The sequence below is a fragment of the Taudactylus pleione genome, unplaced genomic scaffold (genome assembly GCF_031769625.1).
Source record: "Taudactylus pleione unplaced genomic scaffold, aTauple2 ptg000774l, whole genome shotgun sequence".
Classification (NCBI taxonomy): domain Eukaryota; kingdom Metazoa; phylum Chordata; class Amphibia; order Anura; family Myobatrachidae; genus Taudactylus; species Taudactylus pleione.
Window position 1 is genome coordinate 1223250 of NW_028285176.1, and position 11581 is coordinate 1234830.

Below are 11581 nucleotides of genomic sequence, written 5' to 3' on the forward strand. Positions count from 1 at the left end.
ATATCTATTATTATTCTTATTATTACTATTATTGTTTATTTATATTGTATAACTAATAAATCATGTACAGAGAACACAAATCATCCATAAGAGTCGCTGACCCATAAGAGCTTACATTCTAAAGAAAGTAATACAAAAATATTCTAACAAACACAAATTCAGTGCTGCATAAATATTGTCACAGACCAGCACAGTCCTGGATGTCACTGGTTCCAGTCCAGTTAACAAGTCCACCAGCTCCAGACAATTTCCAGCTTCAATGGTTCCAGTCCGGTTACCTATTCCATCAGTTCCAGCCTGGACATCAGCGTCATTGGTTCCAATCCAATAAAGAAGTACACTGGCTCCTGTCTGGTTTCCAACATCACTGGTCAACATCCATCGGTTCTAGCCCATTCTACAGTTCCAATTCAGTTAGCAAGTCCAGCTTCAGCCAAGTTACCAGTACCATGATTCCTTTGGGACATTGCTCTCAAATCAGTTCTAGTATAACATTTTGCCAGCCTCAGCCCAGTTCCTGAGATACACAATACCAGTCCCAGCCCAGTTACAGAGAGAACCATTACTGGTCCCAGCCCAGTTCAATAGATTCGTATTACCAGTCCTAGTCTGGTTCCATAGTTACACGTTACCAGCCAAAGTCCAGTTCCATAGTTATGCACTACTGGTCCTAGCCCAGTTACAGAGATATCAGTTACCACTCCCAGCCCAGTTACAGAGATATGCATTACTGGTCTCATTCTGGTTCCAGAGATATATGCTGCTGGTGCTAGTCCAGTTCTTCATCTCTTAGACCTAGTCCTTAAGACTCTTGTCTCCTGTTCCTTCACTTCCTCCAGTGCCTACCTTCAACAATACCCTTGCAATTCACACTCAACTTCCATGTTCAAGAATTTCATTAGACCATCCAATATACTGCCTACAGCTTGTATCGCAACTCCTACTCTAGACTGTAGTCGGGGAACACAAGCTAACCCAGAACTGACATATCTATTTTCACATGTCGCGGTTGGCAGGGTAATTTCACATTATAACAAAGGAAACAAGTGGCATTATTACAAAAGCCCATTCCAACAAGTATTTATGAAATGCTTTATAGAGTGAGAATATCGGTCATTTATATTAGTCCCTGCCCCATTGGAGCTTATAGACTAATTTTACCAACACAATAGCCTTACACACACACATTCTGTGTTGCAGAAATAAAGCAAGGTGATTTCGCACTATTGGGACGCAATGTTTTTTACATAAACATTACGGAAACTATGATTTCCGTGTTCTTTATGTAAATCCCCTAGTCAGCAATAGGATAATGGAGAAGAGAACAAAATTATCTTCCTTATTAATTCCCTGCTCACAGAATACCATACTGTAGGGATCAGCCATTGATCTCTATACTGCTTTAACGCTTTTTGCTATTCAGCAAAGCAAAAAGTGCTAAATCACTCGAAAAAATTGTCCTTTATATAATGCCATCTCAGAATGGCGTTATATGAAAAAAATACTTACATGTCCATAAAACTGCAGGGACAGAGGGAAATGTTCCCTTAAGTTCCTGCAGCATCTTGTAAATCCGTCCAGTCGTCATGGCTGATTTCCAGTGATGGCCGACAGGTAAGTCCAACAACAGCATGTTAAACCTGCCAAAATTGATTGACATGCATATACAGACTTTATACTAGTCTGTATACCTGTATATTTATTTGCTATTATATTTAGCATTTATATATAAATTTTAAATATAAAGCACATAAATATACATGTATACCGACTAATATATAGCCTGTATACACATGTCAATCAATTTGGACAGACTGGAGATGTACTTACCCCGTTGGCGGTCACTGCAAGCAGGGACAGAGACTATTCCCGAGTGCATGTTTGAGCATGCACAGAAGAACAAACAGAAGGTATTATTTTCGGAATCCCGAAAACAATGTCTTCTATAACATTACAGGGACAGCGTGTTAGCACGACCGCTGTCCCTGCACAAAATATTGCTAAATAGCAGCAATAAATTATCATAATTGATAAAAACTCATGACGATGTTGCCCAATAATATTCTGGGCAACATTGAAACTATTGCTGAATAGAACCCAAAGGGTTAATCACAAGAGCCCATTCCTATAACAATGTATGCAATGCTCTACAGAAAATATATGTCATTCATATTAGTCCCTGCCCCATTAGAGCTTACAGTCTGAAATTCATAACACATAAACATTTACACATAGTCCAATGCAAACATACATATTTTATAAATATACATGTATACCAGGAAGATATTATCATGCCTCTACGGGTCTAGAACTTGTGTCTAGCCTGAGAGTTATCAGTAATTAATAATATTAATTACCTGTCTTGGGTCTACTACTCCTGCGGTTCTATCTTCATTATATGCTCTGTAGTAAAGATGACCTTACAAAAGTCCAGAGATGTAGTTTGCTTGGCTGTTGTCCTCACATTTTCAATCGTGGTGAAGGCCCTCCTGAAAAATTTTAGAGGCATGATAATATGTTCCTGATATACATGCATATCTATTATTATTCTTATTATTACTATTATTGTTTATTTATATTGTATAACTAATAAATCATGTACAGAGAACACAAATCATCCATAAGAGTCCCTGACCCATAAGAGCTTACATTCTAAAGAAAGTAATACAAAAATAGTCTAACAAACACAAATTCAGTGCTGCATAAATATTGTCACAGACCAGCACAGTCCTGGATGTCACTGGTTCCAGTCCAGTTAACAAGTCCACCAGCTCCAGACAATTTCCAGCTTCAATGGTTCCAGTCCGGTTACCTATTCCATCAGTTCCAGCCTGGACATCAGCGTCATTGGTTCCAATCCAATAAAGAAGTACACTGGCTCCTGTCTGGTTTCCAACATCACTGGTCAACATCCATCGGTTCTAGCCCATTCTACAGTTCCAATTCAGTTAGCAAGTCCAGCTTCAGCCAAGTTACCAGTACCATGATTCCTTTGGGACATTGCTCTCAAATCAGTTCTAGTATAACATTTTGCCAGCCTCAGCCCAGTTCCTGAGATACACAATACCAGTCCCAGCCCAGTTACAGAGAGAACCATTACTGGTCCCAGCCCAGTTCAATAGATTCGTATTACCAGTCCTAGTCTGGTTCCATAGTTACACGTTACCAGCCAAAGTCCAGTTCCATAGTTATGCACTACTGGTCCTAGCCCAGTTACAGAGATATCAGTTACCACTCCCAGCCCAGTTACAGAGATATGCATTACTGGTCTCATTCTGGTTCCAGAGATATATGCTGCTGGTGCTAGTCCAGTTCTTCATCTCTTAGACCTAGTCCTTAAGACTCTTGTCTCCTGTTCCTTAACTTCCTCCAGTGCCTACCTTCAACAATACCCTTGCAATTCACACTCAACTTCCATGTTCAAGAATTTCATTAGACCATCCAATATACTGCCTACAGCTTGTATCGCAACTCCTACTCTAGACTGTAGTCGGGGAACACAAGCTAACCCAGAACTGACATATCTATTTTCACATGTCGCGGTTGGCAGGGTAATTTCACATTATAACAAAGGAAACAAGTGGCATTATTACAAAAGCCCATTCCAACAAGTATTTATGAAATGCTTTATAGAGTGAGAATATCGGTCATTTATATTAGTCCCTGCCCCATTGGAGCTTATAGACTAATTTTACCAACACAATAGCCTTACACACACACATTCTGTGTTGCAGAAATAAAGCAAGGTGATTTCGCACTATTGGGACGCAATGTTTTTTACATAAACATTACGGAAACTATGATTTCCGTGTTCTTTATGTAAATCCCCTAGTCAGCAATAGGATAATGGAGAAGAGAACATAATTATCTTCCTTATTAATTCCCTGCTCACAGAGTACCATACTGTAGGGATCAGCCATTGATCTCTATACTGCTTTAACGCTTTTTGCTATTCAGCAAAGCAAAAAGTGCTAAATCACTCGAAAAAATTGTCCTTTATATAATGCCATCTCAGAATGGCGTTATATGAAAAAAATACTTACATGTCCATAAAACTGCAGGGACAGAGGGAAATGTTCCCTTAAGTTCCTGCAGCATCTTGTAAATCCGTCCAGTCGTCATGGCTGATTTCCAGTGATGGCCGACAGGTAAGTCCAACAACAGCATGTTAAACCTGCCAAAATTGATTGACATGCATATACAGACTTTATACTAGTCTGTATACCTGTATATTTATTTGCTATTATATTTAGCATTTATATATAAATTTTAAATATAAAGCACATAAATATACATGTATACCGACTAATATATAGCCTGTATACACATGTCAATCAATTTGGACAGGCTGGAGATGTACTTACCCCGTTGGCGGTCACTGCAAGTAGGGACAGAGACTATTCCCGAGTGCATGTTTGAGCATGCACAGAAGAACAAACAGAAGGTATTATTTTCGGAATCCCGAAAACAATGTCTTCTATAACATTACAGGGACAGCGTGTTAGCACGACCGCTGTCCCTGCACAAAATATTGCTAAATAGCAGCCATAAATTATCATAATTGATAAAAACTCATGACGATGTTGCCCAATAATATTCTGGGCAACATTGAAACTATTGCTGAATAGAACCCAAAGGGTTAATCACAAGAGCCCATTCCTATAACAATGTATGCAATGCTCTACAGAAAATATATGTCATTCATATTAGTCCCTGCCCCATTAGAGCTTACAGTCTGAAATTCATAAAACATAAGCATTTACACATAGTCCAATGCAAACATACATATTTTATAAATATACATGTATACCAGGAAGATATTATCATGCCTTTGCGGGTCTAGAACTTGTGTCTAGCCTGAGAGTTATCAGTAATTAAAAATATTAATTACCTGTCTTGGGTCTACTACTCCTGCGGTTCTATCTTCATTATATGCTTTGTAGTAAAGATGACCTTACAAAAGTCCAGAGATGTAGTTTGCTTGGCTGTTGTCCTCACATTTTCAATCGTGGTGAAGGCCCTCCTGAAAAATTTTAGTGGCATGATAATATGTTCCTGATATACATGCATATCTATTATTATTCTTATTATTACTATTATTGTTTATTTATACTGTATAACTAATAAATCATATACAGAGAAAACAAATCATCCATAAGAGTCCCTGACCCATAAGAGCTTACATTCTAAAGAAAGTAATACAAAAATAGTCTAACAAACACAAATTCAGTGCTGCATAAATATTGTCACAGACCAGCACAGTCCTGGATGTCACTGGTTCCAGTCCAGTTAACAAGTCCACCAGCTCCAGACAATTTCCATCTTCATTGGTTCCAGTCCGGTTACCTATTCCATCAGTTCCAGCCTGGACATCAGCGTCATTGGTTCCAATCCAATAAAGAAGTACACTGGCTCCTGTCTGGTTTCCAACATCACTGGTCAACATCCATCGGTTCTAGCCCATTCTACAGTTCCAATTCAGTTAGCAAGTCCAGCTTCAGCCAAGTTACCAGTACCATGATTCCTTTGGGACATTGCTCTCAAATCAGTTCTAGTATAACATTTTGCCAGCCTCAGCCCAGTTCCTGAGATACACAATACCAGTCCCAGCCCAGTTACAGAAAGAACCATTACTGGTCCCAGCCCAGTTCAATAGATTCGTATTACCAGTCCTAGTCTGGTTCCATAGTTACACGTTACCAGCCAAAGTCCAGTTCCATAGTTATGCACTACTGGTCCTAGCCCAGTTACAGAGATATCAGTTACCACTCCCAGCCCAGTTACAGAGATATGCATTACTGGTCTCATTCTGGTTCCAGAGATATATGCTGCTGGTGCTAGTCCAGTTCTTCATCTCTTAGACCTAGTCCTTAAGATTCTTGTCTCCTGTTCCTTCACTTCCTCCAGTGCCTACCTTCAACAATACCCTTGCAATTCACTCAACTTCCATGTTCAAGAATTTCATTAGACCATCCAATATCCTGCCTACAGCTTGTATCGCAACTCCTACTCTAGACTGTAGTCGGGGAACACAAGCTAACCCAGAACTGACATATCTACTTTCACATGTCGCGGTTGGCAGGGTAATTTCACATTATAACAAAGGAAACAAGTGGCATTATTACAAAAGCCCATTCCAACAAGTATTTATGAAATGCTTTATAGAGTGAGAATATCGGTCATTTATATTAGTCCCTGCCCCATTGGAGCTTATAGACTAATTTTACCAACACAATAGCCTTACACACACACATTCTGTGTTGCAGAAATAAAGCAAGGTGATTTCGCACTATTGGGACGCAATGTTTTTACATAAACATTACGGAAACTATGATTTCCGTGTTCTTTATGTAAATCCCCTAGTCAGCAATAGGATAATGGAGAAGAGAACATAATTATCTTCCTTATTAATTCCCTGTTCACAGAGTACCATACTGTAGGGATCAGCCATTGATCTCTATACTGCTTTAACGCTTTTTGCTATTCAGCAAAGCAAAAAGTGCTAAATCACTCGAAAAAATTGTCCTTTATATAATGCCATCTCAGAATGGCGTTATATGAAAAAAATACTTACATGTCCATAAAACTGCAGGGACAGAGGGAAATGTTCCCTTAAGTTCCTGCAGCATCTTGTAAATCTGTCCAGTAGTCATGGCTGATTTCCAGTGATGGCCGACAGGTAAGTCCAACAACAGCATGTTAAACCTGCCAAAATTGATTGACATGCATATACAGACTTTATACTAGTCTGTATACCTGTATATTTATTTGCTACTATATTTAGCATTTATATATAAATGTTAAATATAAAGCACATAAATATACATGTATACCGACTAATATATAGCCTGTATACACATGTCAATCAATTTGGACAGGCTGGAGATGTACTTACCCCGTTGGCGGTCACTGCAAGCAGGGACAGAGACTATTCCCGAGTGCATGTTTGAGCATGCACAGAAGAACAAACAGAAGGTATTATTTTCAGAATCCCGAAAACAATGTCTTCTATAACATTACAGGGACAGCGTGTTAGCACGACCGCTGTCCCTGCACAAAATATTGCTAAATAGCAGCCATAAATTATCATAATTGATATAAACTCATGACGATGTTGCCCAATAATATTCTGGGCAACATTGAAACTATTGCTGAATAGAACCCAAAGGGTTAATCACAAGAGCCCATTCCTATAACAATGTATGCAATGCTCTACAGAAAATATATGTCATTCATATTAGTCCCTGCCCCATTAGAGCTTACAGTCTGAAATTCATAACACATAAGCATTTACACATAATCCAATGCAAACATACATATTTTATAAATATACATGTATACCAGGAAGATATTATCATGCCTCTGCGGGTCTAGAACTTGTGTCTAGCCTGAGAGTTATCAGTAATTAATAATATTAATTACCTGTCTTGGGTCTACTACTCCTGCGGTTCTATCTTCATTATATGCTTTGTAGTAAAGATGACCTTACAAAAGTCCAGAGATGTAGTTTGCTTGGCTGTTGTCCTCACATTTTCAATCGTGGTGAAGGCCCTCCTGAAAAATTTTAGAGGCATGATAATATGTTCCTGATATACATGCATATCTATTATTATTCTTATTATTACTATTATTGTTTATTTATATTGTATAACTAATAAATCATGTACAGAGAACACAAATCATCCATAAGAGTCCCTGCCCCATAAGAGCTTACATTCTAAAATAAGTAATACAAAAATATTCTAACAAACACAAATTCAGTGCTGCATAAATATTGTCACAGACCAGCACAGTCCTGGATGTCACTGGTTCCAGTCCAGTTAACAAGTCCACCAGCTCCAGACAATTTCCAGCTTCATTGGTTCCAGTCCGGTTACCTATTCCATCAGTTCCAGCCTGGACATCAGCGTCATTGGTTCCAATCCAGTAAAGAAGTACACTGGCTCCTGTCTGGTTTCCAACATCACTGGTCAACATCCATCGGTTCTAGCCCATTCTACAGTTCCAATTCAGTTAGCAAGTCCAGCTTCAGCCAAGTTACCAGTACCATGATTCCTTTGGGACATTGCTCTCAAATCAGTTCTAGTATAACATTTTGCCAGCCTCAGCCCAGTTCCTGAGATACACAATACCAGTCCCAGCCCAGTTACAGAGAGAACCATTACTGGTCCCAGCCCAGTTCAATAGATTCGTATTACCAGTCCTAGTCTGGTTCCATAGTTACACGTTACCAGCCAAAGTCCAGTTCCATAGTTATGCACTACTGGTCCTAGCCCAGTTACAGAGATATCAGTTACCACTCCCAGCCCAGTTACAGAGATATGCATTACTGGTCTCATTCTGGTTCCAGAGATATATGCTGCTGGTGCTAGTCCAGTTCTTCATCTCTTAGACCTAGTCCTTAAGACTCTTGTCTCCTGTTCCTTCACTTCCTCCAGTGCCTACCTTCAACAATACCCTTGCAATTCACACTCAACTTCCATGTTCAAGAATTTCATTAGACCATCCAATATACTGCCTACAGCTTGTATCGCAACTCCTACTCTAGACTGTAGTTGGGGAACACAAGCTAACCCAGAACTGACATATCTACTTTCACATGTCGCGGTTGGCAGGGTAATTTCACATTATAACAAAGGAAACAAGTGGCATTATTACAAAAGCCCATTCCAACAAGTATTTATGAAATGCTTTATAGAGTGAGAATATCGGTCTTTTATATTAGTCCCTGCCCCATTGGAGCTTATAGACTAATTTTACCAACACAATAGCCTTATACACACACATTCTGTGTTGCAGAAATAAAGCAAGGTGATTTCGCACTATTGGGACGCAATGTTTTTTACATAAACATTACGGAAACTATGATTTCCGTGTTCTTTATGTAAATCCCCTAGTCAGCAATAGGATAATGGAGAAGAGAACATAATTATCTTCCTTATTAATTCCCTGCTCACAGAGTACCATACTGTAGGGATCAGCCATTGATCTCTACACTGCTTTAACGCTTTTTGCTATTCAGCAAAGGAAAAAGTGCTAAATCACTCGAAAAAATTGTCCTTTATATAATGCCATCTCAGAATGGCGTTATATGAAAAAAATACTTACATGTCCATAAAACTGCAGGGACAGAGGGAAATGTTCCCTTAAGTTCCTGCAGCATCTTGTAAATCTGTCCAGTCATCATGGCTGATTTCCAGTGATGGCCGACAGGTAAGTCCAACAACAGCATGTTAATCCTGCCAAAATTGATTGACATGCATATACAGACTTTATACTAGTCTGTATACCTGTATATTTATTTGCTACTATATTTAGCATTTATATATAAATGTTAAATATAAAGCACATAAATATACATGTATACCGACTAATATATAGCCTGTATACACATGTCAATCAATTTGGACAGGCTGGAGATGTACTTACCCCGTTGGTGGTCACTGCAAGCAGGGACAGAGACTATTCCCGAGTGCATGTTTGAGCATGCACAGAAGAACAGAAGGTATTATTTTCGGAATCCCGAAAACAATGTCTTCTATAACATTACAGGGACAGCGTGTTAGCACGACCGCTGTCCCTGCACAAAATATTGCTAAATAGCAGCCATAAATTATCATAATTGATAAAAACTCATGACGATGTTGACCAATAATATTCTGGGCAACATTGAAACTATTGCTGAATAGAACCCAAAGAGTTAATCACAAGAGCCCATTCCTATAACAATGTATGCAATGCTCTACAGAAAATATGTCATTCATATTAGTCCCTGCCCCATTAGAGCTTACAGTCTGAAATTCATAACACATAAACATTTACACATAGTCCAATGCAAACATACATATTTTATAAATATACATGTATACCAGGAAGATATTATCATGCCTCTACGGGTCAAGAACTTGTGTCTAGCCTGAGAGTTATCAGTAATTAATAATATTAATTACCTGTCTTGGGTCTACTACTCCTGCGGTTCTATCTTCATTATATGCTTTGTAGTAAAGATGACCTTACAAAAGTCCAGAGATGTAGTTTGCTTGGCTGTTGTCCTCACATTTTCAATCGTGGTGAAGGCCCTCCTGAAAAATTTTAGAGGCATGATAATATGTTCCTGATATACATGCAAATCTATTATTATTCTTATTATTACTATTATTGTTTATTTATATTGTATAACTAATAAATCATGTACAGAGAACACAAATCATCCATAAGAGTCCCTGACCCATAAGAGCTTACATTCTAAAGAAAGTAATACAAAAATAGTCTAACAAACACAAATTCAGTGCTGCATAAATATTGTCACAGACCAGCACAGTCCTGGATGTCACTGGTTCCAGTCCAGTTAACAAGTCCACCAGCTCCAGACAATTTCCAGCTTCAATGGTTCCAGTCCGGTTACCTATTCCATCAGTTCCAGCCTGGACATCAGCGTCATTGGTTCCAATCCAATAAAGAAGTACACTGGCTCCTGTCTGGTTTCCAACATCACTGGTCAACATCCATCGGTTCTAGCCCATTCTACAGTTCCAATTCAGTTAGCAAGTCCAGCTTCAGCCAAGTTACCAGTACCATGATTCCTTTGGGACATTGCTCTCAAATCAGTTCTAGTATAACATTTTGCCAGCCTCAGCCCAGTTCCTGAGATACACAATACCAGTCCCAGCCCAGTTACAGAGAGAACCATTACTGGTCCCAGCCCAGTTCAATAGATTCGTATTACCAGTCCTAGTCTGGTTCCATAGTTACACGTTACCAGCCAAAGTCCAGTTCCATAGTTATGCACTACTGGTCCTAGCCCAGTTACAGAGATATCAGTTACCACTCCCAGCCCAGTTACAGAGATATGCATTACTGGTCTCATTCTGGTTCCAGAGATATATGCTGCTGGTGCTAGTCCAGTTCTTCATCTCTTAGACCTAGTCCTTAAGACTCTTGTCTCCTGTTCCTTCACTTCCTCCAGTGCCTACCTTCAACAATACCCTTGCAATTCACACTCAACTTCCATGTTCAAGAATTTCATTAGACCATCCAATATACTGCCTACAGCTTGTATCGCAACTCCTACTCTAGACTGTAGTCGGGGAACACAAGCTAACCCAGAACTGACATATCTATTTTCACATGTCGCGGTTGGCAGGGTAATTTCACATTATAACAAAGGAAACAAGTGGCATTATTACAAAAGCCCATTCCAACAAGTATTTATGAAATGCTTTATAGAGTGAGAATATCGGTCATTTATATTAGTCCCTGCCCCATTGGAGCTTATAGACTAATTTTACCAACACAATAGCCTTACACACACACATTCTGTGTTGCAGAAATAAAGCAAGGTGATTTCGCACTATTGGGACGCAATGTTTTTTACATAAACATTACGGAAACTATGATTTCCGTGTTCTTTATGTAAATCCCCTAGTCAGCAATAGGATAATGGAGAAGAGAACATAATTATCTTCCTTATTAATTCCCTGCTCACAGAGTACCATACTGTAGGGATCAGCCATTGATCTCTATACTGCTTTAACGCTTTTTGCTATTCAGCAAAGCAAAAAGTGCTAAATCACTCGAAAAA